Source organism: Bombus pascuorum, chromosome 10, assembly GCF_905332965.1.
Source record: "Bombus pascuorum chromosome 10, iyBomPasc1.1, whole genome shotgun sequence".
Classification (NCBI taxonomy): Eukaryota; Metazoa; Arthropoda; class Insecta; order Hymenoptera; family Apidae; genus Bombus; species Bombus pascuorum.
This window is the reverse complement of record NC_083497.1, coordinates 14,253,864-14,278,221: the sequence shown is the minus strand read 5'-3', so window position 1 is coordinate 14,278,221 and position 24,358 is coordinate 14,253,864. Positions and strand designations below refer to the sequence as shown.

General features: G+C 43.1%; 1 protein-coding gene and 1 long non-coding RNA gene across 2 annotated transcripts in view; one reads left to right on the top strand and one right to left on the bottom strand.

Annotated features, from left to right (window-relative positions):
- LOC132911118 (uncharacterized) overlaps positions 1 to 24,358 on the bottom strand; it is a 164,288-nt gene that overhangs the window by 67,310 nt on the left and 72,620 nt on the right. Inside the window, exon 5 of the long non-coding RNA XR_009658910.1 lies at positions 4,556 to 4,621. This is a non-coding gene — a long non-coding RNA (uncharacterized LOC132911118). The remainder of the gene's footprint in view (positions 1 to 4,555; positions 4,622 to 24,358) is intronic.
- The window catches only part of LOC132911100 (uncharacterized), a 131,018-nt gene that overhangs the window by 69,324 nt on the left and 37,336 nt on the right, over positions 1 to 24,358 (top strand). The window lies entirely within an intron of this gene.

Genomic DNA, 24,358 nt, shown 5'->3' with positions numbered 1-24,358 from the left:
CCAGGAAACTCCGAGAACGCTCTGACAACGATTCGTACGGATTAACTGGAAAAATTCAATCGACTCGACGGAACTACGTAAGAGAGATAAAAAATTTGCCGCTGTCGTTGGGCAGATGGAAAAGCGGGCAGCGTCTTTCTTATTAAATCGGCGTAGGAACGTGGCGCGGCGGATCGTAAAAATTTCTCAGCAAATCCCCCGGTATCTTTAGCACGGCCGAAATTACAATTTAAATAGCGACTCCCTTATTCATCGACCGTCAGATGTGAGCGCTCGCGACTTAAGGGCGGCTATCTTTCCCGCCGTTCCACTCTTTCTTTTTCTTTCTCGATGTCGATGGTACGACCGAGCGTGTACGACCGAGCGAGATGGAACGAACGAGAAGTTAGGATCGTGCGAACAGGACGAACGATAGTCGACGACGACGTCTGAGAAACTATCGCGAGAAAGAAAAGTAGCAGGAACGCGTAGAAGGAACGAAGAGGACGAAAGGCGAGGCAAGGGGTGAATTGGAACGAGAGATAGAAAGCAGAGGGTGGATATTCTTTGTGATGGGATTTGAGAGGCGAGCGAGGAGAGACGTTCTTGACTCGATGCTGTCCTTAAACCACGAAAAAGCTCGAGAAGTCCGAAAGCCAAGGGCTGAGTTCGCGGAAATGAAGATCCGCCGTGGTAGCCTTGTCGCACTTGTTCTTCACCTTCTTTCGTTCTCGACGAAGGAGCGCGCCAGCTTCAACGACCAGACCGCAGTTTTACCTTCGTTCGTTCGTTCGTTCGTTCGTTTTCATCGCCCTTCGTCGGCCACGGTCGACGAGCTTTGAACGAGTTTCCGAAATAATTTCCACCGCTGAATGAGCTCGATTCTTGAGCCACGGCAGACTCTGGTGAGCGGCGTTAATTGCTATCCACCGGTTCAATGGTTAGATGTGTTATCTTTATGACTTTTCTCCTTTCTTTTTAGTCTTTTCTACTTTTAAGTGTAATTAGGAATTTAAAGCGTCGAGATCTTGCTTGAGAATTATTAAGTAAATTAAGAGACGGATATATAGGGGGAAACGCTTTATTTTTACATTATAAGACTCTGTTTCTTTAAATATAATTGCTATCTTTCGAACGATTTCTCGTCTTTTGGAGAGACGCGTGTCCAACGAATTTCGAAATACCTTCGTCCCTTGGATCAGCGAGTATCATCTGTTATTACGTATTCCATATCGTTACGGTATAATGCAAACTTTCGACGGTTATCCAAATTCCAACGTTCTACGCCATTTTCATCCTCCGGCTCGCGTAAAATAAATAGAAAGAATAAATCCAAATATGTGGTATCTTTCTGTTAGGCAAATACACTCGGACGAGCAAAAATAAATCGTATACCGTTCATTGAAGGAAAACGACGTTCATTTCGCGTGAAATTATAGTAAATTTGAAGAAACAGTGGCAAAGGAAAAACGATAAATCGTAAATGAAATTACAGTCAGCAATTAAAACAAGTCATAAAACGATACAAACTCTACCGCGAGATCAAAGCAAAAGCCCAAGGAACACAGTGCATATTCATCAGTTTGCATCGACCTAGCCCGCCGCCTGTCGGCCGAAACAAAAATCGATATTCCAATTTGTCGAGACATCTAACGACACGATCGACACAGTCGCTCCTTTAAATCGTGTTTTGCCTTTCTCGTTGATCGTTAAGCTTCCCTGTTTTTTTATATCTACAGCTTGATGGTGCAAATTTCAATTTGTAGCCACGCGAACGTCTCGAAATTTCTTGGGACGATTAACTTCCCGTTCCCTGGGCGGAAGGAAACTCGCGACGCATCTCGCGAGGGAAACGCTGCTGGCTGCACGCGAGCGTCGACCTCGAAAATTGGATTTACCCGAGGATCGATAAGCCGTCTCATAAATCTGTCCATTATCGTCCCGTAAAGTTCTCCATACGATTCGCGAGATCGGCGCAGTTCCACGTCTATAGATTCCTCGCGATCAACAAGATCCAGGGATTGCACGAAAGAAACTAGATTTCTGCTAGATTCATCGATGAATCGAGGTTTGCAACAGACGTAAAGAACCCGAATATACAGTGTGTCTTGTTTAACTGGAAACGCTCAAACGTAACGATGTAACGTGGTGCGTAAATAACTTCTTTCCGACGAATTTATTTTTATTCTTCTTAAGTCTGCTCTCTCGTTGTCAGTCTGGAGAATTTCTCTGCAACGCTTTCAAATTTCAGTGCCTCGGTCGAACGTCAAAAAGTCTAAACGAAACACGGTATTCGAGAGATCTACAGGTCGGTGGAGGCGCGATCGGAATATTGGTTGATCCGCGGTGGAAGAGCGGCTGCGAATTCGGCATTCCGAATCGGTCGTGAAGTCTGGAACGGGGGTGTCGAAAAACTAGTCTTTTCTCTTCCTCTTCCTCTCTCTCTCTCTCTCTCTCTCTCTTTCTCTCTCCTTGCTTCTTCGCCACCCGCTTTCCCTCCGAGCTTCTTCGTCCGTTTCTCCACCACCCTCGATTCTCCTCTGTTACTTTCGTCTGCTCGTTTCCCAGCTGCAGCCCCGGCCTGGACCGAGGAGTGCATTAAAATAAATTAATTTTCATGAGATTTTCCCGTAGCGAATGGCCGTTACGGGACTTAAAATAATAATTCAACGAGCCGCATGGGCGAAATTTGCATTTCCACGTCACGGCACGCTTCTGCCAGCCAGCCAGCGACGATCTTCAACGGCGTAACGGAAGTCGGAATAGAATTGAGAAGGCAGCAACGCCAGCTGAATGGAAGATGGGAACAACGTAGAAGAGCGAACACGAGGGCCACCAAATGGGACTGGAGAAGCGAGAAGCCGCTTGTTTATCGGAGAGACAGATATTCGCCGACTCAAGATAGAGAGAAAGAATCGCCGACTCGTTTAAGCGGCAGAAATATTGCCAATTGATAAGCGTCGCTCGCGTGAAATTTCACTCGTACAGTTCAGGGTAAAAGGTATCTGAGCGCTGTCATGGGAATATACTAAGCGAGTCTGTTCGCATATCACGGTTTCCTGAAATTTAAAACAGCGATTTAACTTTTTAAGTCGCCGGTACAGTAGTGAATTTGCTAATTTCGCGAGAGAAATTATGATGGATAAAAGCTACTTATCTTTATGTTGTTATCCTTTCACGGACTTTAACGAAAGGAGTTCTTTTTGTCAAAGAACACAGACAATACGGACGGGTATAAAATAGTTGATATTCCTGATATACCGCTGCTTCGCTAAAAAAAAACGTTTTATTGTATTTTAAGATCCACTTGAAATAATTGAGCGTACAGCGACTTCGCCGAGGTTGCCTTTTATTCCCGCTAAAATTGTTCGATGTTCACGATACATAAATTACTTTCGCAAAGTACGCTTCCTGGGATATGGAATAACATCTATTTTCCTTGTTACTATGAGTATTCTTACTTCGTTTCAAATCGTTATACGCAATTGCCAACATTTTCTTGGAAAACCAAGGCGTTTGAGATTTAACTCTGGCTTCCAACAACATAAACGATCTTTGGAAACGTTGGCTACGCGTGGACTTGATATTTCATGGAATTATCACGTCGTTTTACGGAACTGTCATTAATGTCCTTACTCGAATGTCGAGAGCTTCGAACGCGACGAGTCTCAAAGTTCCAGCATTAACGTTTCGAAGAATTAACGTTTAGTTCTGTTTTGTGTAAAGTCTGCGAGCGGAAATCATCGCGAAGCCGGAAGACGAGCGAAACGAAAATATATAAGCGATTATAATTCGTGCTATTTTAAAAACCTGCTTGCAACCTGCATAAGTTTCTTGTAATAATCGTAGAAGCCGTTTCGACGTGTCTCCGAGGAGGTAGCGATTCGAGAGTTACGATCTCATTTGAGAATGTCCCCAATACCAGATCGAGCGTTGACTCTTTTTATTGGACAGCAGTAAACGTGCCGAGTGGAAGAGCCTCACAGCGTCGCGTTTATACGCGATAAACCCTTCCGAGTTCGAAAGTGCCCTTCGCCACTCCTTGACCAACCTTGTCGTCTCCTCTATGCCCGAACCGAGGCAGCAATGGAACGTGTTATTTTCCCTCTTAGGTTTTTCTCGGTTGTCGTAACGGAACAACGTCGGCACGAGAGTGTCTGGTGTCGATTAAACCCGAAGAATTTCCCCGCTTTTATTCGAAATAATAGAACGTTCCGATAAGAGGTATTTCGTATAATGGATTCGTTCTACTGTGTTTCCAATGGGTCCTGCACCAACTAACGGACGAGAATTTAGCGGATCGATTGACCATTTGTCCTTCGCTTCGTCCGTTCGTTGCCAATACGAATCATTCTGGCAGCGAACGGTAACAGACGATGAAACATGGATACTTTACGAGAACGATTCCATTGGAAATGCTGAATTTTTAGCAGCTAAATGATCGTTGTACACAACAAACAAATGTACTTCTGTATATAGGTACTATACTTTATAGGACAATGCAGAATTCGTCGTGTTATCGATCTAATATCTTCCGATTACGAAACAGGTTTCCAACTACGGAGCTCTAACTCACCGAACGTAGAACGTAGAACGTAGAAGCAACGATTGTCGACGTCCACGATGAACTCTCGCGAAAGCTCTGCAACGAAAGAACGAAATTCTTATTAAACAAGTTGTTACAGATTAAAGCTTTTCACGTTTTCACGTACGTGATAATATTTCACATTTATTAAAGATATTATTTATCGAAGATATATATTTATATAAAGATTTATTGCAGGGTATTTATTATTTATTAAAGATAAAGGTTGCAAATACAATATCTCGCGGTTCTTGTTAATTAAAAACTTCTTATGAAAACGAAAAGCAGGTGACACACATTCGACACTCCTCCTTGGAGTATCGCGAGAAATGTTATTATACCCTGTCCCTAGTCGTATCGATGTTAATTAAATTAATTGCAAGAAACGTTGCCTTGTTCATCGAATTCAAATCCAGAAATGTTTTATTCCACTAACGAGTTGCAAACACGTTGAACGAATTTTCGTACCAATCTGTTTGTTCGAAAATTTCGATAGAGATGCATTTCCATGTTGATAATAGAATACGTCTTTTAATCTTCGATACTAACGATCGATCGCGGTCCGTTCGTCCTAAATGCACCAAATATTTCACGTGAGAAGGTACAACGACACACGTGTCTCGACCGATCACCACGATGCTTGTCGATGCATCGTATTTTTTCAATTAACTGCTCGAAAACTTATTGTTACAGCGATAACTTATTCGAGGACGCGGTATTCCCTGGACATTATTCTCGACGTTCGAATAAAACAAACTGAAGCTTGCTCGTGGAGATACGTAGACAGGAAGTAGCCGGAAGCAGTCCCCGGTGACTCTTTTCGAGATGGGGGTCGGGTCCAGCGAGGGAAACGAGCGTGTCGTACCCGTGAGCTTTTCTTCTCCCATGACGATCCTAAAAACCGATGCACCATTCCAGCCTGCTGCAACCCTTCCCCATCCACCCCGTTCATCCTTCGACCGTCCCTTTAGACCGGTCTTTACAAGCTTCTTCTCTCTCGAGTGTTTATGGATCGGAGACGACACTTGGACTCGCTCGGGTTCCTTCGTCGTCGTGACTTCGACCGACCTTCCAGGAATCGTAACGAGGCTGGCCGGGCCGCGTGTTGCGCCACCATTACTTAAAACTAAAATTAGTTCCTCGAGTGCACCCTTGTGGCCTAGCTGCGCCGAGCAGGAACCGTTGGAAATTGTTAGACCGTATTGGCAGAGTCTCGGCGCACGCGCTGCCGTACAAACGAAATCGTTGGATCGCGATTACGTTGGAATGCACGTAGAATTTCAGCACGATGGTCGCACTATATAGCGATACCTTTGCAAAGAATGCTAGATACGTTTGAAAGAAGGCGTAGGGCAGATTTGACCGAAAAATCGGCTCTCGCCAACGCTCCTGTCTAATGTTTTCCATCTTTTACAAATTCAAACGATTTTTCACGATTTCTTGTACCCACGTATTTTCGAAGAGAAAAGGATAGAACTGCTTCTTTCTACTTCTCGTTTTCTTCAAACGCAAAGACCCAGAAAAGCAGAAAATTCGTACGCGTTTTGCCGGACGATCGTGCAGAAATTCCGATGGTCGTATGATTACCAGACAGATGCTCGGCGCGGCACTTTCGTTTCCTCGTTCCTCGTTTGTCCGCATATCTTTGATCTTCTAAAGCGTCACATCGAGCGACGCGTCTCAAATGGAAGGGAACAATGCATTTAAACGGGGACGATTCAAGGCGGAAGTCGTAGCTGGGTCGCGTGCACTCTCGTCCGAGCATTCGGCTACGAAACAATTCGACATAGTTTTCTCCCTGCCACCGTCCAACTGGAAAGTTTTTTCGCCGGAAACCACTTAGAAATATTAAACTTTGTCACTCGTGACAAGTTACGCTATCAAAAGTTACGCATCAAAGTGGAAAATGATTAGGAATGAAAATCGCGTAAGGGGAATACGCAAGAAATTGTTATCTTTTGTGATATTGTGTGTTGGATGATGTAAGAGACTGGAGCAATTCTATAGATGACACGGTCGAGAAAATTAGAGAAGAAAATTTCTCCGGAAACTTGCTTGTACATTAATTACTTTTCCCTCGTCATCTTTCTTTTTTTTCCTTTTTTTTTTTTTTTAGATAATTAGGGACTCTTTTAATTCAATTCGGAAAGATTTATTCGTTTACTTTTTTTACTTTTGAGATGGGTCAACTTAGAGCATAGCAACTCCGATGCGAAGCGAAGGAATTTGAATGTGCGTGAAATTGAGATTTGCAAAAATAGTAAGAGAGAAAAATTCACTGCTCTATCCATAAAAGATAAACATTTTTATCGAGAACCCCGAGTAATAAAATTATTCGTCTAAATTTTCCAATAATTCCTTTTTCGAAAATAATTATATCGCGATATAAATTCATAGCTATATTACGAGAGTTAATATACTAATTAATATGGTAATTAACGCAGGTTATTAATCCGACGTTTTGTCGCCAAAGCTCATTAATATTTATTTTCTTTATGATATTTCGCACAGTATTGTTTCAACTTACCAAGAAATGGTATTTAGAAACGAGAGTACCAGTGGAGTATGAAAGTTTAATGATATCTATCTTTAATCTAGCTTCGTTGAATTAATTCTGAAATAAAATATTCAATGTTTCGAGTTGCCTCGTATCGAATCTCTGTGACCGGATTTAAAAAGGCGAAAAATGTGATTCGAGTCTCTTCGATTCTACTATTTCGCGAAACGTTGGGCTCGCACGTCGTTGATCTATGGCATTCTAACTTGATTTATCAGGGCGCCCGGATGATATACTCCGATATTCGGATTTGAAATGATAATGCTACTAGCGTGGTATTCGACCGGCTGATTGACTATCGGTTTATTAAGTCGAAAACGGCAATACCAGGGATTCGAGTTGACTACCATTCTGTCAAACTTTGTCAATTGATATGAGATAATATATTCCAGATATTCTTAAGTTGAATCGAACGTATCTTGGACTCGACAGAAATGATTTTTAAACGTATCTCGTCAATTGGTCGGATATCATATATATATTCGTTATCGACAATTACGAGAAACTTTGTAAAAAGATATGTACGCGACACATTCGAAAGATATAAATCTGAATTCGCGATCAAGCGATCGACGAAGCGTCGAACCCCAAACATCGCCCTTCATCGAAACGACATCGCTCATTACGTAAAAAAAGGGAGAGAAGAAAGAAAATGAAAGGGTATTATATACATATATGTATAGGAAACTGTGAGACACGTGCAGTGACGAATGACGAACGACGAACACAACAGCGATAAATCAACACTTCCGAAGTATCGTCCGAAAAAAGCGCGCGAGCCCGCAGATGTTACTTCCGTTCGTTCTCCGTTGTTTAAACACCGTCCACGGGATTTCCTCTCTCTCTCCCTCTCTCTCTCTCTCTCCCTCTCTCTTCAACGAAATCGCGCCCGGCCAACAACCTGATTTTTCGACTCGAAAAACGCGGTCAGACGGCGCGCCGCAGTCTAACCGGGTAGAGACGCGAGACCAAACTTTCGTAATTCGCACAGACGCTGCGGAAATGTCAACTGGAACAATCAACGCCTCGCCACGTTGCAACGCGTGTCCCACGGGCACGATGGGCATTCCTTCCGACTAGCGACTGTCAGACTGGCCCTCGATTTATTATGCATTCCGTGAACAACGGTGATTACGAAATTGCAAGATGGAAATGGAGGCTCCGGACGAATCGTGTTCGAGCTTGAACGCTCGAAACTTCACTTCGAACGGTTTATAACGTCGACGGATCTTTTGGCTAGGTTTTAGCCGATCAAAGGATTCTAGACACTGAAGTTCTCCCATCTTTTTATGAATCGTACGAAAGTTGTACAAGATATTCGACGGAATTGTATGTTAATTGCGAAACAACTCTTACAACGACGACAATTTCGGACAAAAAGATAGTGGCGCTTTAACTCGCGTGTAAACTTCGAAATTGTCTGGTACAAACTCTGTAGCAAGAATTAAAAACAGGGATTAATTTTCCGTGGTTCGTACTTTTCGTGGTCTTATCTGCGCTTACAGAAACTTTCTCAACGTTCAAAATTTTCTACCGTCTATTGTTTGCAGGTTGTTTGCAGGAATGCTTGAAAGACCATTAGTATCCTTTATCAGATTCATTTTATCGTATCGTAAAACTCTTTCTTTTCTTCTTTTTATATTTTCAATTCTTCTGCCTTCGGTTTTCTTTAAATAATAATAGAACGAATGTGTTTGACAAATATCCTTCGCTGTAGCCGCTCTAACTTTAAAAACGTAGAGAAAATTTCAACTATTTTATATTTCGCGACAAACGCTACGTACATGTTACGCAGATCAACCTGCAAGAAATTATTTAGAGTAGATTAGACGTTATTCTCCGCTCTACCGTCATTATCCGCGATTTTCTATCCGATCTGTATTTTTGAAACACGCATACGCATGCACGTGTACGTCAGGTACACGCGCAACTTTGTTCTATCTAACGACACGGTGGATCTCGGAATGTTCGACGAGTTTGAGGGGCGAATTACTCGAGGTTTTACGAGTAACTTGAAAATTTGCGATTCGAGCGATAGCTTTCGGTAGTTTGCGTTAAAACCGTTCTAAATTAATTTCGCTTTAGTCAGCGTTCAAAATGTGCAGATTTCGAACTTGGAAGGCAACTTTGGATTTAGCTATTACAATTTAGCTCTGAATCATTCTTAATCCAGAACGCGTTATGTACATAGAAATCTCGAGAAATTGCTTGTGTAACGTCGTTGCAATCGAGATACTAATTTGTAGTAATTGACTTTGAGATTAGATTGAATCTGTAATACGCCTCGGATAAGAAGAAGAAAGCTTGAACGTGTAATACATTTAATACGCGTTACAAGCGATACTATTCTCTGACATTTTTTTTCTTTCCCTGGTTTTTCCTCTTGCCTTCCTAGTAACGTGTAAACGTTACTTAGTAGGCAAATGGGTCGGCCAATAGAAACTTATTTCTGCGTCACGGAAAACAGGGGAATTCCCTGTGTGTCTGTGTATCGTGTGGATGATATCATCGCTCGTTCAATCATGGCTCGAGATACACGTGCGTTCAGGACCGTGACTAAATATACGAGAACCCAATCCGTTTTGTTCCTCCTTTGTCTCTGTTCTTCAAGTCTGACTCGTTGCCCCTGGCCCCGTTGCTCGACCAGTCGATTCACTGACAATGAGATCACAACCACAGCGCAAAAAAAAACACTTTCTTCCTTTGCTGGACGACTTGGACGAGGTGCTCGCCAACCATGGAATCGCTCGCGCGTGGCTGCCTTTCTTCGGTCTTGAAGTCTCGAGCAACGGGGTTGTTGACGCTTTTCGAACGTCATTAAGAACAACTGTATGTATATATATATAGGTTGTTCACTCTGTCTTTGCTGTTTCCAGTATGGACGTTATATCGGCACGCATAAAGTCGACTTTTAGTTGATTATTGTGATTTATTCAAGAAAAATACTTTCGCGTTTGTATTTATCCGTCTTTAATGGGTTTAAAAACATTAACCGTTTTTGTTTGGAGAGTTGCTTTCGAAAACTGTTTTAGTCGCGTTTCTAGCCAGAGGATACCGTGACGTGGAAAGTAGCAGAAGGCAACCGCCACGAGAACTGTTCCCATTAAAATGGTTTTTTAACCTACAATACATTCACGAGTTTAAAGTAGCTCTCTTCGTAATTGCTTTTGTGTAACTTAATTGGCCCGCGGCAATGCTCCAGAGTAACGTATTCCACTCGCAAAAAGGTTAAATATAATTAAAGCGTATGAAAATGACGCGTATCAGAGCACAGTGCAAAGTCTTAGAGCTCGACCCACAAAAACAGAAATCTTTCGCATTTAGAGTATTTCGTATTGGTAGTATTCGATTCTATGGTTGTTCTTTCAGGACTATTTAACTCGAGAATTATTAACGTCGTAGCTTTTATCATTATCGATTTCCAATTTATAACAATTTACAGTTCAGTGAATTTAGGAAAATGTATAAAATTGAACCAAAGGAAATATCTAATTGAAATATCATGAAAAATGTCGGGTTTCATTAATTCCGATACAAATAAACGTTACGATATCGAGTTTATAGAAATTTCATTTATATATAAAATTTTCATTGAATCGAACGAGAATTAATTTTAGAAGCTGAATCGTAGAGTAGAAAAAGATGAAATATGCTATTTTATTCAGATTGTACAATGAAACGTTGACAACACCGAGTATTCGTGATTGAATAAACAAAACGAAAATGTTCAAAACTGTGACAAATCTTTTTATTTATTTCGTTATTTCGTTTCGTTACGTTCTATCGTTATGTTTTTCCAGGCTTTTTAAAATACGCGCTGCGGCAGTATTTCTATGAAAATTTTTCATCAATTTTATTTGTTATGTATGCGGCGGAAGTCCGGAACAAAGTGATGAAAAAACTCAATGAATAATAATTAAATATGTAATTGCTTATTTTGGCGTAACGTTTTCATATTTTATAACAAACGCGGATCGTTGGTTTTTTTTTAATGAAAATAATTATCAAAATATTTTTTCTTTTATTTCAATCCGAGTATTTCGAACAAATCCTCGAAAGAGCGTACAAGGACATTCGCCAGTCCTTCGCGACTTCGTCGTTGGTCAAAGAAGCGGCGATATACAAGCGCAACATCGCCGGAACAACGATGGCTTTGTATGGATCTCGTTCCAAACGAAATTAATATCGCGCTTCAGCAACGCGTTGTATTTACTTTAAATCGAGAAACGCGTATCGATCAGCGCAGTTTCACACCGTAGGTGTGCTTGCGCGTACATTTCGCAACGTCGATAACTGTTCTCGTACGCCAGGAGAGCTGTTACAAATATTTGAGAGGTGACCGTATGCTTCGAGCAAATGAACCGAGCACAGTGCGAGTGACTTTAACGCTAACCGTACCGGCGCTTCACATATACCTATTCTTAACTGATCAATTTCGATTTGCTCGCATTCTCACACATAGAATTTCATCCATCTGAACACTTTTCGTTTATATTTTCTACGTTTTTCAATAACTTTCTCATTGAACGTGGAGATATATTCAGGGATAAGAGAGAATACAAAACCAATGTACCGAATTTTATGAGATTTGCTCGCCCCTTGGCGTATTCGATTTTTCGTAGGCTTCGATCTGTACTCTGTGACTCTCAAAATGATACTGCATTTAGATTTCGACTAGCTGCAGAGAACTCATTACGGAGGGAGTATATTCTTGAGAAGTATTTCTCGAGAGTCTCCGACAAGGCTCCGTTGTGTTTATGCGTTACCTGACACAGAGTCTGTCAGATTATTCAAGCGCTTACGACGAAGCCATACACATGCCGCATTTAGATGTCTACAACTATAGCTAGCTGGCTAGGACCTACTTGAGTTCAGAGCTGAGAACCCAGGCGGAGAACTTTAGAAAAAGCCGTAAATTTGTCGGCAGTAAACGACCCGGGTGACGAATTTTCCTCGGTAAGGAACGAAGCAGAAAAAAGATTGAGAAATTGATTTATCGAATAATGCGATAATGTACATAAAGTTGGACGAACAGAAGAAATAACGATGAATGTACAATCTTGAATTAAATTTTGAAACCTGAAAATTTTTGTCATTTGAGCGGCCCCGATAAGGTTAGCGTTGACGGAACGAAGTCGGAAGAACTTGATCAATTATCGTTACAAAATGGTGGCAAAGTAAATTTGCAGATTATCACCACTGCTGAGTCGTTGGAAGTCGACGCGAAAAAGTGAAAATATCCTTGTTCGATGTTACAAGAACGTGTATAAGATTTTTATCGTCGTTCGCCCAGTTTTCCGAGCCGATTCATCATCGGCTCTTCACGGCGTTCGCCGACAACAGCTCGACGATATTTAAACAATTATCGTGCTCGGCTAACGCAAACGCACGAGCAGCTATGATATCAGCTGATAAAAGGCCGACGAAAAAGTTGCCAAAGGCAGGAACTCCGAATGGTATGTGGTCTGGATGTATTACGAGCGAAGCCGAAGCTTCGAGTCGTGTTCACGGTTAAATGGCCTGTAAGACGAACAATGCGATTGTTTGAAATATCACGTGTCCCGGGTCGGGGTCGTTTAAACATCGTTAACGGGTGGTTTTCTGCGAAACGGAGCGGCTGTTGGGCGAACGCGATTTGAAATTCGCGCAGATGAAATTCAACGACAGCGGTTTCGTAAGACGACTGTTCGAGTCCGAATTAATGCGCGGATACCAGAAGTTTCCAAAGTTCGGACCCAGACGTGCTTCTACCGCTGTCTGCCGGCCCCGTTGCATTTCCGCTGCTTGAAAACTTTGAAAGTTGATATCGCCGCATTAATTTGACGGAATGCTTTGCAAAAGCGAAACGTTCGCGCTGGCTCGCCGCAATTCCGGCAAACAACCGGCGAAAAGACAACGCTCGTCGTTCTGGATCGATCTGCATCGATCTATATCGATCGGTCGTCGATATAATGCTTTGAAACGTGTTTTTCAACGACATTCCTGGCCTCTGAAATACGACTATTCGTTTCGAATATGGAAACCAGTGGAGGCGACTCTCGTGAAGTTTGTTCTTACTTTAAAGTAGCTATCTATGGTAGTTGAATTTCCAAATCTGTAGATCATCGAAACCGCAAACGCCGTCCTTGTCTTTGAACTTGTTGCGGTATTTTCCAAACGTCTGTTGGAATAATTTTCTTCGCGAAACGAGTGTACGTTTGGATGAAATATGCGCGGCAGAATTGGCTGACGATAGCGCTAGAAATACTCGAAACTTGGATATTTCCACGTAAGAACTGTCCCTTCTCTTTCGCTATAAAATTCCGGCTTTGGAAACAGTCGGTACAACTGCAACGGCTGGCTGTGTAGTCCACGTGCACAGCTTATGGCGTCCAGTTCTAAAGGGAGGAACCAACGGTACGAGGGTGGAGGGAAAGGAGGAAGTCGAAATGTTTATCGAAGTTATTCCGGGGACCGAACGAACGGTCTAACATAAGCAAACTTTGCCGTGAAAGGGCAGCAAAAGCTGATTATGCCTGCTCGCTTTACATCCTGGCGAATTAAGACGACCGCACCAGTCGTCTGGGCGTGTCTGCTAATTATATTTTTTCATTAGCGAAGCCGTACGCGGCGGAAAAAAATGAAATATCCCAGGGAGGCTGCTGGTCGAGACAGTACTCTGAGGAAACAATAAATTCTGCAACATAACCGAGAGTGTAATTATTCGGTATTCGAGCATACGACTCGAGTTGCTTCTACATCGCAGTATCTCGGAGTATATTTTCGTGACTTTGGTCGTTTCTCTTCCCAGTTATTTTTACGCTTCTCGCTAAATGACAGGATATTTTTATTAGATAAAGTCCGATTCTCTGGCAAGTAGTCGATTCTTCGGATTGATCCGCGTACCTCAAGTTGGACGACCTTTTACGTACGAGCGCGTATCGTTGTTAAGCGGATTTTAGCTTTTGCTAGCACGATACATCGTTTTTTATCGGATGATAAAGCGGGACTTATTTGAAAAATGTCAGCCGTATGTATTTCCACTGCTTGCTTTGTTTCAATAAACTACGGCTTCGAAATGTCCTATATTTTCTAGGATTCTCTAATAGTTATTTATCGCGTAGTTACACTCTGGTTATCGACGCGAGAGGAATAAAAAATAAAACGGAAAACGAAATTCGTTTAGCTGCAACGGCGTTATTCTCCGATAAAATTTCGCGAATAAACCGCTATTACAATATGGACGAGCAAATTTGTTTTTGCAAAAGTTGACTTACCTGTCGAACGATAAATAGCTTCGAGCGAACAGTTAAATATTTCTGTAAACGAATCACGAAAAACATGCGGTTTTTGATTACGGATAGATGAATAAAAACAAAAAAGAAAAAAAAGAAGAAGAAGAAAAGAAAGAAAGAAAATAGGAGAAAAGCAGGGAAAAAGAAACTGTGCGAAATGTTACTCACGCGTGCTTAGTGGGGAAACTCAATTTCCAGGATTAACGATTCGCAGTCTTTCGAGGGTGCAATCGCTTTAACGCGATACTGTTCTTTCGCTGGCTATCTCCCTTAGCCGGAAGCGAAATGAAGAGATATTAAAGATGAAAGAAACACGAGGATAGATAATTCTCCGGTGGTAAGAAGCGCGATGAAAAGACCGAGGTGGGAAAGGAGAATAAATGGTACACGATGTTGCAGCTGTTGCAATAATCCCACCGCTCTTATCTGTGTGTATATCGTGGATTGATAAGGGTAACGCTGAAAGTCAAGGAGATTAATTCGGTCGGATGAGAAAGGGAGCATTGTGTACGATGGTAGGAATATCGCGAGAATAGTTGAACCAATCTCGATTCATTTCGAACGTGTCGAGTATGAATTAAACATGGATTCGATGTTCTTAACGATGCTCCGAAACGACGTTCATAGAACGGCGAGTAATTATCGACCAAGTTAATGGAAATAACCTTTGCCTCTGTCGAATATTAATAGAGATAAATCAAAGAGGAAAGTCTGCGTAGATTTAGGACGGGAAGACTTTCGTGCGACGCGAGGATGTTGATTCGACGTGAATTCGAATGAAAGTTTGTTCATAGAAAATACGCTTCTTCGGACGCTTAACGCGCTCTTCGAGAAAGTTGGGTGTACTCCAGCCGCGTGAAAGGGACATTAAGCTCCGATCCAGGCAAATATCTGTTTTCAAACGTCCGTTGGATATTTGCACGCTCGCCTGAATATTCAGCAGCGGTCGACGAGCTCGCGCGTGTACGCGAGTCGTGCATGAATACAACCGTACAGATATTATACGGGCATTTACATAAGACGTGGGTGACGTTCGCGTGGACATCGAGCGTAGACGTCAGCCTCCAGAACCGGTGGAACGGCGGAATTTTCAACGACAGGCCGGCATGCCCGTGGAAATTCTCTAACGCCAGTTCAGCGATGCTAAATAGCCGGATTTGACCGGATGCTCGAGAGAAATCACGCCACTCTGCAGGGAGAGAAAGAGAGAAGGTGAAAACCATGGTACACCGTTTGCTTGCTCGAGCACCGATTGTTTGGACGAGTGGCCGATTCAAGAGGCAAAAATAGGGTTCTCGCTTCCGGGGGAAAGATCGTGATAGGGGATCCTTGCGTGTGTGGTTAAGAGTTAACTCGTTACCTTACGGGTTTTCGGCTAGATTAGCTGGAAACAGTTTCTCGCCGTACGAATAGCTAAACGAACGAGAAGTAGAGATTGAAACGTTGCAAGGTATTTTTTATTTTTGCCTTTATAAATCGAATGGAAAATCCAAGTTAATCCTTTGTAACGATATTGGAACGACTTGGCGATTCTATATACCGTACCTCCGTATCTCTTAAATATCGTTTTATTCGAAAATCTAGAAACCACTTACCGGTACTTCTGGACGTCGATTCGATATTGAAACTACTATGAGGGAGGCAATTTAAAGAACGACGGCCAATCGATATACGTACCAAATTATCCGCAGCGTATTCGGTTACGTAATAAATTATAAATTTGCGTTACATTTTAGAGCCGCCTTCGTTGCCTTACGCGTAATTCGAGTCGAACTCGTGGCGCGGGTTACCAATCCAGTACTAATGGATTACCGAATACAATCGTATTTCGGTGTTCCGTTTCAGACGTAATATCAAGACAGAAATGAGAAAAGACTGATACTTGGAGAAGCTAGATTTTCGTTTGACGAACGTATTTCAAGCTACAAGGTCTTTCGCTCCAACGAACGACTTCGTTAGACGATCGGAAACTCCTGTTGCAGGCTCTTCTCATTTACCGCACCAGCGCCGAACGCGTTTCGAAATTAATCGTTGGCCTCGAAGCGTCGAGCCGAACGTTTCACATACTTGCTGTACATCCCTGTCGGTTTATTTCGATCCAATCTGGTGCAAACACCGGTGGAATATTTTAACACCGTAACACCAGGAAATCGAATCGAATTTAATCGGTCGATCGAGAGAGCTTTACGCGCAGCCATTTACGATTTTACTGTCGCATTGCATTCGCGATTTATACGTCTTTGAACGGCGGCCGGAACGTATTGAGATTGCCAGCCGATACTTCCGGTTATATCTACGCCCGTCCTAACTCCCGATGTCAGCCAGACTCGAAAGCCCGTAAAATTATCGACAGTATCCGAGGAAATAAAGACGTCCCTCCAGGCGAGAGACGAAAGTTCGACTAAAAAGATCGGCCCGATTGTACGACGTCAGCGAAACGTTCCTAGAAGACGTTTTCACGGTGAATTGTGCTTTTACATATAGTGCCATCCCTAGCCTGCCGTTCTGCCTCTGGATGGATCACGCCGAACCAAGTTTTACGTTTCTCAGACGCTACAGCTACCTCGGCATTGGCTATATTATACGTGTTAGAGATATTCGATGCTTCGGTATTCTAATTTTGTAGCGCAAACGTACTATCGAGTTCTAACTTGCCGCAGACTTCATCGACGATGTTCAAAGTACCGAATACCGATTAAAACGAAATATTCTAAAGCAAAGTACGACGAATTAAAGCGACGATTCAAACTCCTGCGTGCTGTGGTATCGATAGCGGGTTGATTCGCTCGACTTTCGGGATTCTGCTTTCGCGCGAAACTGTACGTAATTTATCGTAATGTATATCCGACTTTTCGGCACAAGCATACGTATATCGGTGGCGCGAAGTCGATATTCGGGGTAGGTGTTCGACCGGTGAAAATCGATCGCATCGATGTTCGAGTTGGAGCGATAAAACTCGTGCCGTGCGTCAATCGATGCTAAATTTAGGCTTGGCTTGCACCATAAGCCGCGCCGACTAAATCTGTTTCAGCTATATACTACTACGTTGTTTTGCTTTCAGTTTCCTTCGAAACGTTTTGCTCTTGATAAATTTGACTGCTCAAGGAGCAAACGCGCCCGCCATTGAACATTCGGCCGCGAAGGTTTCATCCATCGAATCTCCGTGTTCTCTGTCTTACTTCCTGCGATTAAAAAGAAAAAATCTTGTTGCAAGTTTTACACCGCATTGCCATATGGTGCTCTGGTTTGCTTCCTTTAATTATTTGTATATGTTTCAGCGAGTAAAATTCATCGACGATTAACGTAACGTCGGAAACAACGCGATGTATGTTTTAATAATAAATCGATTCTCTGAAATTGTTATTCCAATATGTTAACAGCGACGTAACATGGTAGAATCTTATAGAGGAAATATTTGGTTTGTTTCGGTAGAGATGGCCTTGAATCTCATATACGAGTCTCGATATAAGTATTAAGGATATTTCTTGATAGACGCCCTCGATATATGAATCGAGTCGTCAAAGATAGCGAATATCCCTCTTTGTCTCGTAATCTTTAAGGTAACCAAAGTATCTTTCGAATGATTCTCGACTCAGCCTGTAGAAACCTATCCGCTTCTTAACCAACGCAAACGTATGACAAAGCCTCGGACGATGGTACAAGAAGATCCACGATCCACTGGATCCACGGTCGACGTAGATCAAAGAGTAGATCCATGGTCGAAAGAGGATTACGTAACCAGCGATGAGGATCGGTGGAAGTGCGTACCGAGTCTGCGGCTAACCACGCTACAGGGCGTCGTCTGTCCCGTAGATAGCGACGGTAACTTGAATTTGAATACGTGTACGCCCGTCTGCCACGACGTATAATCGTATCTTCAGCTGTGCGTGTGGCCAATGATTTGGTGTGTGCACGCGTAAGTAGATAGTTGTGGTGCATCGTATTAATCCTATTGCGGTGCAAACGAATCAAGGGAGTGGCAATCTGATCCACGTAACGCTATACTCTCAGCTTCTCGCTCCTATTCACGAGTATTAATATCGATAGAGATGGATCGAGAAACGGATTTCAAGACCTTTGTTTCGCGTTGACAAATCAACGTCTACGATCACGTTGGTCAAGTTTGAAACGAATCTTCGATTCGAGTCATCCGCGTTTACGTTAGACCTTTGCCGATTGATCCGCGTATAGCGTAGATAGCTCATAGAACAAGAGGAAAAGCCGGTGAAATGAATTTCCAAGACGCGAAACTCCCGACAGTCGATCGTACACCGGCCATTTCCCTTCGCTCGCTACATACAGGCCGATCTCGCGAAAACCCTGTTTCTTGCACTCGTGAAAAATCAGCGTTCGACCGTGGTCCATCGATAACAACGCGAAACTCGCGGCGTTTTCCATTATACGAGGCTGGAACGAAAGAGTCGAAGGAGGTCGCGCGGCAAACAATGGCGATACATATCCAATTAGCGAGAACGGGCCACTCGCCGGAATAACGAGCCACTGAAAGAAAATGAACGCGTTGTGGGCGTGTTGGTTGGTTATTCCGTGCAGCCCTTCGGCTCGGAGACACGGTACCGTGACTCGTGTCGAAACGTTATTGCCGCCAGTCTCCGGAGAGTCGAAACGATAAGGACACCGGTTTCGGATGGTTACGTGACATTTGAGGATTGACATTAAGACGGCCGGGGCCGTTGCGCCGTGGCTCCCCATTCACGGCGACATTTCGTTAATGCCACCAGCCATGGAGCCGTCTTTAAGGGCGCTTTTTACGAGAAAATCCGCCGGAGACGCGGCAAGCCCTCACCCGTTGGTCTACGCTCGTATAAACCTGTGCGACGTAACTGCCGGAAGAAAAGGAGAAGCGCGAGTCACCGTGCGAGACATTTTCCAACGGCCCGATTTTTCCTCAGAGACGAATACACGGTCGAGTAAATTGTTCGTCGTAGATAGTTTCGCGACCCTAGAAGACTCGCGATCGAGCGGACATTCGATCCAATTAACGATTTTCAACGTTGTACGACGCGCACGACAAATTTATTTCATTGCCGCCTTTACTCTGCTCTTTTTTATGGCCGTAAAGTGAATTTTAACCCTTTCTTAGAGACGGCTCGCTCTATACGAAAGCGCGTAGAAGAGGGTGCAGAACGGCCATGTATTTTGATAGGAGACCCACTCGAAGAAGCGTGCAGGGTCGTCCGTATATTCGTGGGGTGTGATGTTCGCGATAGAAGCAGCACGCGCATACACTGGAACTCTATTATCCATCTATCTCTCTTCTCTTCTCTCGCTCTCCTCTTTTTTTTTAATACTTCTCTCCATTCTCGTACGTTGGTACCGAGTGATACGAGCTTCTCTGTACCCCCTCACCGTGTCACAGCCAACCGTGTTTTCGAGGATACTCGTATTCAGGGTTGAAAGTTCCCGAGAAAATGATTACCAATCCGGCCGAGTGTCACACCGCGTGAAATTTTATCGACGTAATATTTGTCCCGGTGACAGGTTTATAACGGGGGCAAACGCGAGCCGCGAGTCGAGTCGAGTCGAGTCGAGTCGAATCGAGTCGAGTCGAGCGAAAAAATTTTGTGCCACGGTGATCGACCGACCGAGCGTTCTACGCCGAGAAAACAACGCCAAGATCCTGATAATAGAGTTTGGATCGTTGCTTTCCAGCTCGAAGATATTAACGCGTGAAACGTTGCTGTTCCAATCTGTTAAATCCTGTTGCCTGATACCGCTAAATCGGTATCATTAAATTTTAATCTATCAACCACGTTGAAGGAGAAGAGATTTGCCACGAGCCACGTATACTTATTTACGATACGATCGACGTTATTCATCTTCCGTACAAACGCGCGCTGATCGCGATCTTGAATCTTGAACGCAAAATCACTTCCTTCCTATCGTTACATCTCGAAGCATTCGCGATCGGTATATATTAATTTAACCTGGCACATACATTCTATGAATTTACAATTAAATATACGAAACAATTGTAATTTGATATTAGAAACGAAGGTAGACGACCGGTAGCGTGTATCTGTATAACACAACGTCAGAATTCATAAGAGCAATCGTGTTATCTTTGCTTTTGTTGAAGATTCAACGTGTCACGGTAACGCGGACAATGGCCGGCAATCCGAGTGTTAAAAATGAAATTACAAACGCTGGATGTCCTTAATTAGCCGTAATATACGTGCTTTAAGTAGTGGAACAAGTAGGTCACGTATCTGTCATAATCAGACTTAATATACTCGTTAGCAATATTTGTTAGACGACGCAGTGTGTGTAAAAAGATAATCAACAGGTGACAGGTGACATCTCTTTTAATTATCTTGCAATAAAATCGTGGAATTAATATATCCGCCAATTTCAAAACAATTATGTACACTTGGCGTGTAGTGTACGGTTACGAATTATGCGTGCAGCTCTATCTTCTGTAAAATCGCGTATAAAAAAGGGGATTAAATATCACGAGAGTGGGATACGCGAACAATGCGAAGTAATTGGTACGTATAATAGGTATGAATTATAGGTATACATCGGTATATATATAAAAGGTATAAATTTAAGTTCCGGGGAGTTTGTAGGCTGGTACGAGCGTTCATCGAAGTTTCAGCGTTTCATTCGATCCTGCACCGTTTCGTAATACCGCGCGTATTTTTCTTTCCATTTCGCATATTCTCTGTTTTGTTCTCGATCGATGCTCGCGTTATCCTCCTCGTTCCCAATTTCTTCGTACCAACAAAGAGTAGCAAGACATCCTCGCGAACCACGCAGCCAAGTCGGATCCCGAAGACGAACTTCAAAGTATCAGATTTCGATCGAAATTTCAAACAAATTCGTGCAAAATCCGAAAAAGGAGAAGCAAGCGGCCGCTTTATCTTCTCGTCCGTCAAATACGGCCCAAAGTAACGTGCTCGAGTAGGCTATGCACAAAAATACGCGCAGAGTGCGAAGTTTGCGACGAAAGTCGTGCGAGACGATTCCCGATTTTACGCAGACCCTCGTTCTGCCTGCTACCCGGTTTTAATGAAAATGACAAAAACAGCCACCTCCGGTGCAAATAAAAGCGCACCGCGTGTCCGAGTAGCGCGTTTATCCGCGAAAGAGTTTTGCAATCTACGCCTAACAGTTACGGCTGTGCATACCACAGTACCGCTCTTCGCACCGATCACAGATCAGAGAATTAACGAAATCGCGAGAAGATCGCGTAAGCCGGTTGCGAGCTATCTTCTCAAAATTTAGCACAAGTTGCATTAGCTTCCGTTTCTGCTGCTTTTCAACGATTTTTTTTTTTTTTTGTGAAACGGAACGTAAAGCATAGAATGGAACGCGCTAGTCGAATTCGTTGGACGTTGTTTCAAATTTCCCAAGCCTGATTTCAGAGTGAGATTTGCCTGCTTTGATTCGAGGGAGAAGCGCAAGAGGGAAAAGGAATTTTGTCGCGCTTAGCGTGCAACTTAACGTCGCGTCGATTGCCTTCCATCTTCGCAACGTGTATGATCCACCTTGTAACGTGTAAAGCAGATACGAGGATGGAGCTATATCTATATAGAGATGCAAATATTGAAAATCGATTAGGATATCTACTTCTTACGAACAAATATTTTTCAACGTTCCGTCTTCCTCCTCCCAACGATTTCAATTTTCTCTGTCAATTTTGTCGATTCTCGTCATCTTTTCTTCGTACCATCTACGCGTTAATGAAATTGGCCTTTATACGTGGCAAATTCTATCTTTAATTTATTTCGTAGCACAAATACGAACATTCGTGTACAGTTTTGTTTAGTAATAGCCGCATAGTTGTAGCAAATTGAATGTACGTACGTACCTACATATATAGAAATCGTTCGACCAATTGCTGGCGCATTGTATAGTTTTCGTTTCCAGTTTTCATCGAATCACATCGTTGCGTGATTTGATTACGAAAAAGAATAAAAATTAAGAACGTATAAGCGAAAATGAGAATTCTTGCAATTTTTCGAATCGAGTCGCGAATCAAATTTGCATCGCGTTTTTCGACCAGATTGAATAAATAAATAACGTTTTATTTGTAATTCTGTTATTTTATAGAAAGAGAGAGCACGAAGAATATATTGCGAGACTAAGATTACAGATTTCATATTTAATACGAAATCTTAAATTTTTATCTTACATTATTTAGAAATCGCAATTTTTGAACGACAAATTTTTTACCCATAAACAGCTGAAAAACTTACGTAATCTGATACGTACAAGAATGTGCCATTTGTTGGAACGACAGCGTGCAATGAATTCTCCGCGAAGTCGCAACAAAAATGAGGGAAGATTTTGTTGGAGTTTCCAGCGAGTATAAAATGGCCGACCCACGACGTTTCCGTGGAAACTTTCTTCGTTTCTTCTTCGACGTATACACGAATGAATAATCACGTTAGATACAGAGATAGAACTGCTCCATTTTCGCTTTTATCGGACAGCGCGTTTTTCGTGGTCGATCGTTGGCCTGATTTCCAGTGGCCTCACGTTCGGTTTACCAGCGGAGCTTCTCTCTTTTGCGCGATACGTGCGTCGAGATAAAGATTTACCGCGTTTCGCCAAACAGCCATGTCGCGAATAAATATTAGATTACGGGAATAATGTGCTCCTGCCAGGGTGAACGGGGAATAAAGTCGCACACGCCTCGCCAACCAACTAGCCGATCGTTGCTCGTACTTCGATCCGACCAATTCGTGTACCAAATTGAACGTGAATACGCTGATCGTGAAACCACCACACGTTCAACGTCCAACGTCCAACGGATGCAATTCTAATGCTAAATCGCTGCTGAAATCAATAATACGTTTATCTTGAAAGAATCTCGCGCGATGTACACCCCCGTTTATAAATATGACGGACTTTCTTTTAAATTCCGAACCCTGCTCTTTGATTTAAAGCTCGAATATCAACAATTTTCATTCGTTTCCGAGGAATTTCTTTCAGCGACCAAAAACGCTCCGATATTTAGGAAGATATTTAAGACTGAGATACGCAGCAGATATAGAGAGGGCCATCAGGTTCTGATCGATCCGCGTGTTAATCTACACGCGCGTGTATCTACGCGCTCCCTTATCTATTCATCTATCCATTTCTCCGTCTATCCCCTCTGTCCTGTCCGGCTGTCGATGACGGCTTATGCAATGCCGGAAACTGATCGGATTCATCGGGGCGGGTAATAATATTTTGCAGGGTCGAGCAGGTTCGTTCAGTCTGGCCGGTTCCCGTCCCGTGAACAGGTCGTATCGATTAGCTCCCCATTTCCCTTCTCTTCGCCCCTCCCCCTCCCATCCCACATTCATCCCCTTTCTTCGTTTTCTTTCACGTGTCTTCTCCTCTAATAGTCTATCACGTTGCGCTCTTGCGTTCCGTGTTTGCTGCCGACACCTTTATACCCCTTCGACCATCTCTCTGAAACTCGATGAAAAAATTGTCTCGCGTGCTTTCTCGTCCAGCTCTGATGGATAACCGATTGTTGCTTGCCGCTGTTTGCCCAGCTACGGAGCTTAATGGACGCGGAATGTTATGCTATTTGTGGTATCGTTTGATGTATCGGCTTACGGATAGTAACCTCGTGCTGTTCGTTTCCAAGATTTTCGAAGATATTTCCCGGTGAAAGAGACGGTAAAAGGCAATGGCGTTGTCGGAGAGGGTGCAGCCATCCACGAGCGTCGATAGGATATTATGCTAGAATAGTACGGTGGTACGAAGCTTATGATATCGCGTTATCGGAGTATTTTTGTCGTGAGTTGGAGATTAGAGGAGTTCCTGAAACGTCGTAGTTATTGACAGCGTACAGGGTCGATACATTTTCGACCGTGATGCACCGAAAATTCCTTTGTTCGAACGATCCTATCCCCCGGTTAATTGAAATAGCGACGGTGCCATTTGCGGCCGATTACAGGATACTTTGTTGACTTCGTCGAGTCGATGAAGGAACACGGGTGTAGG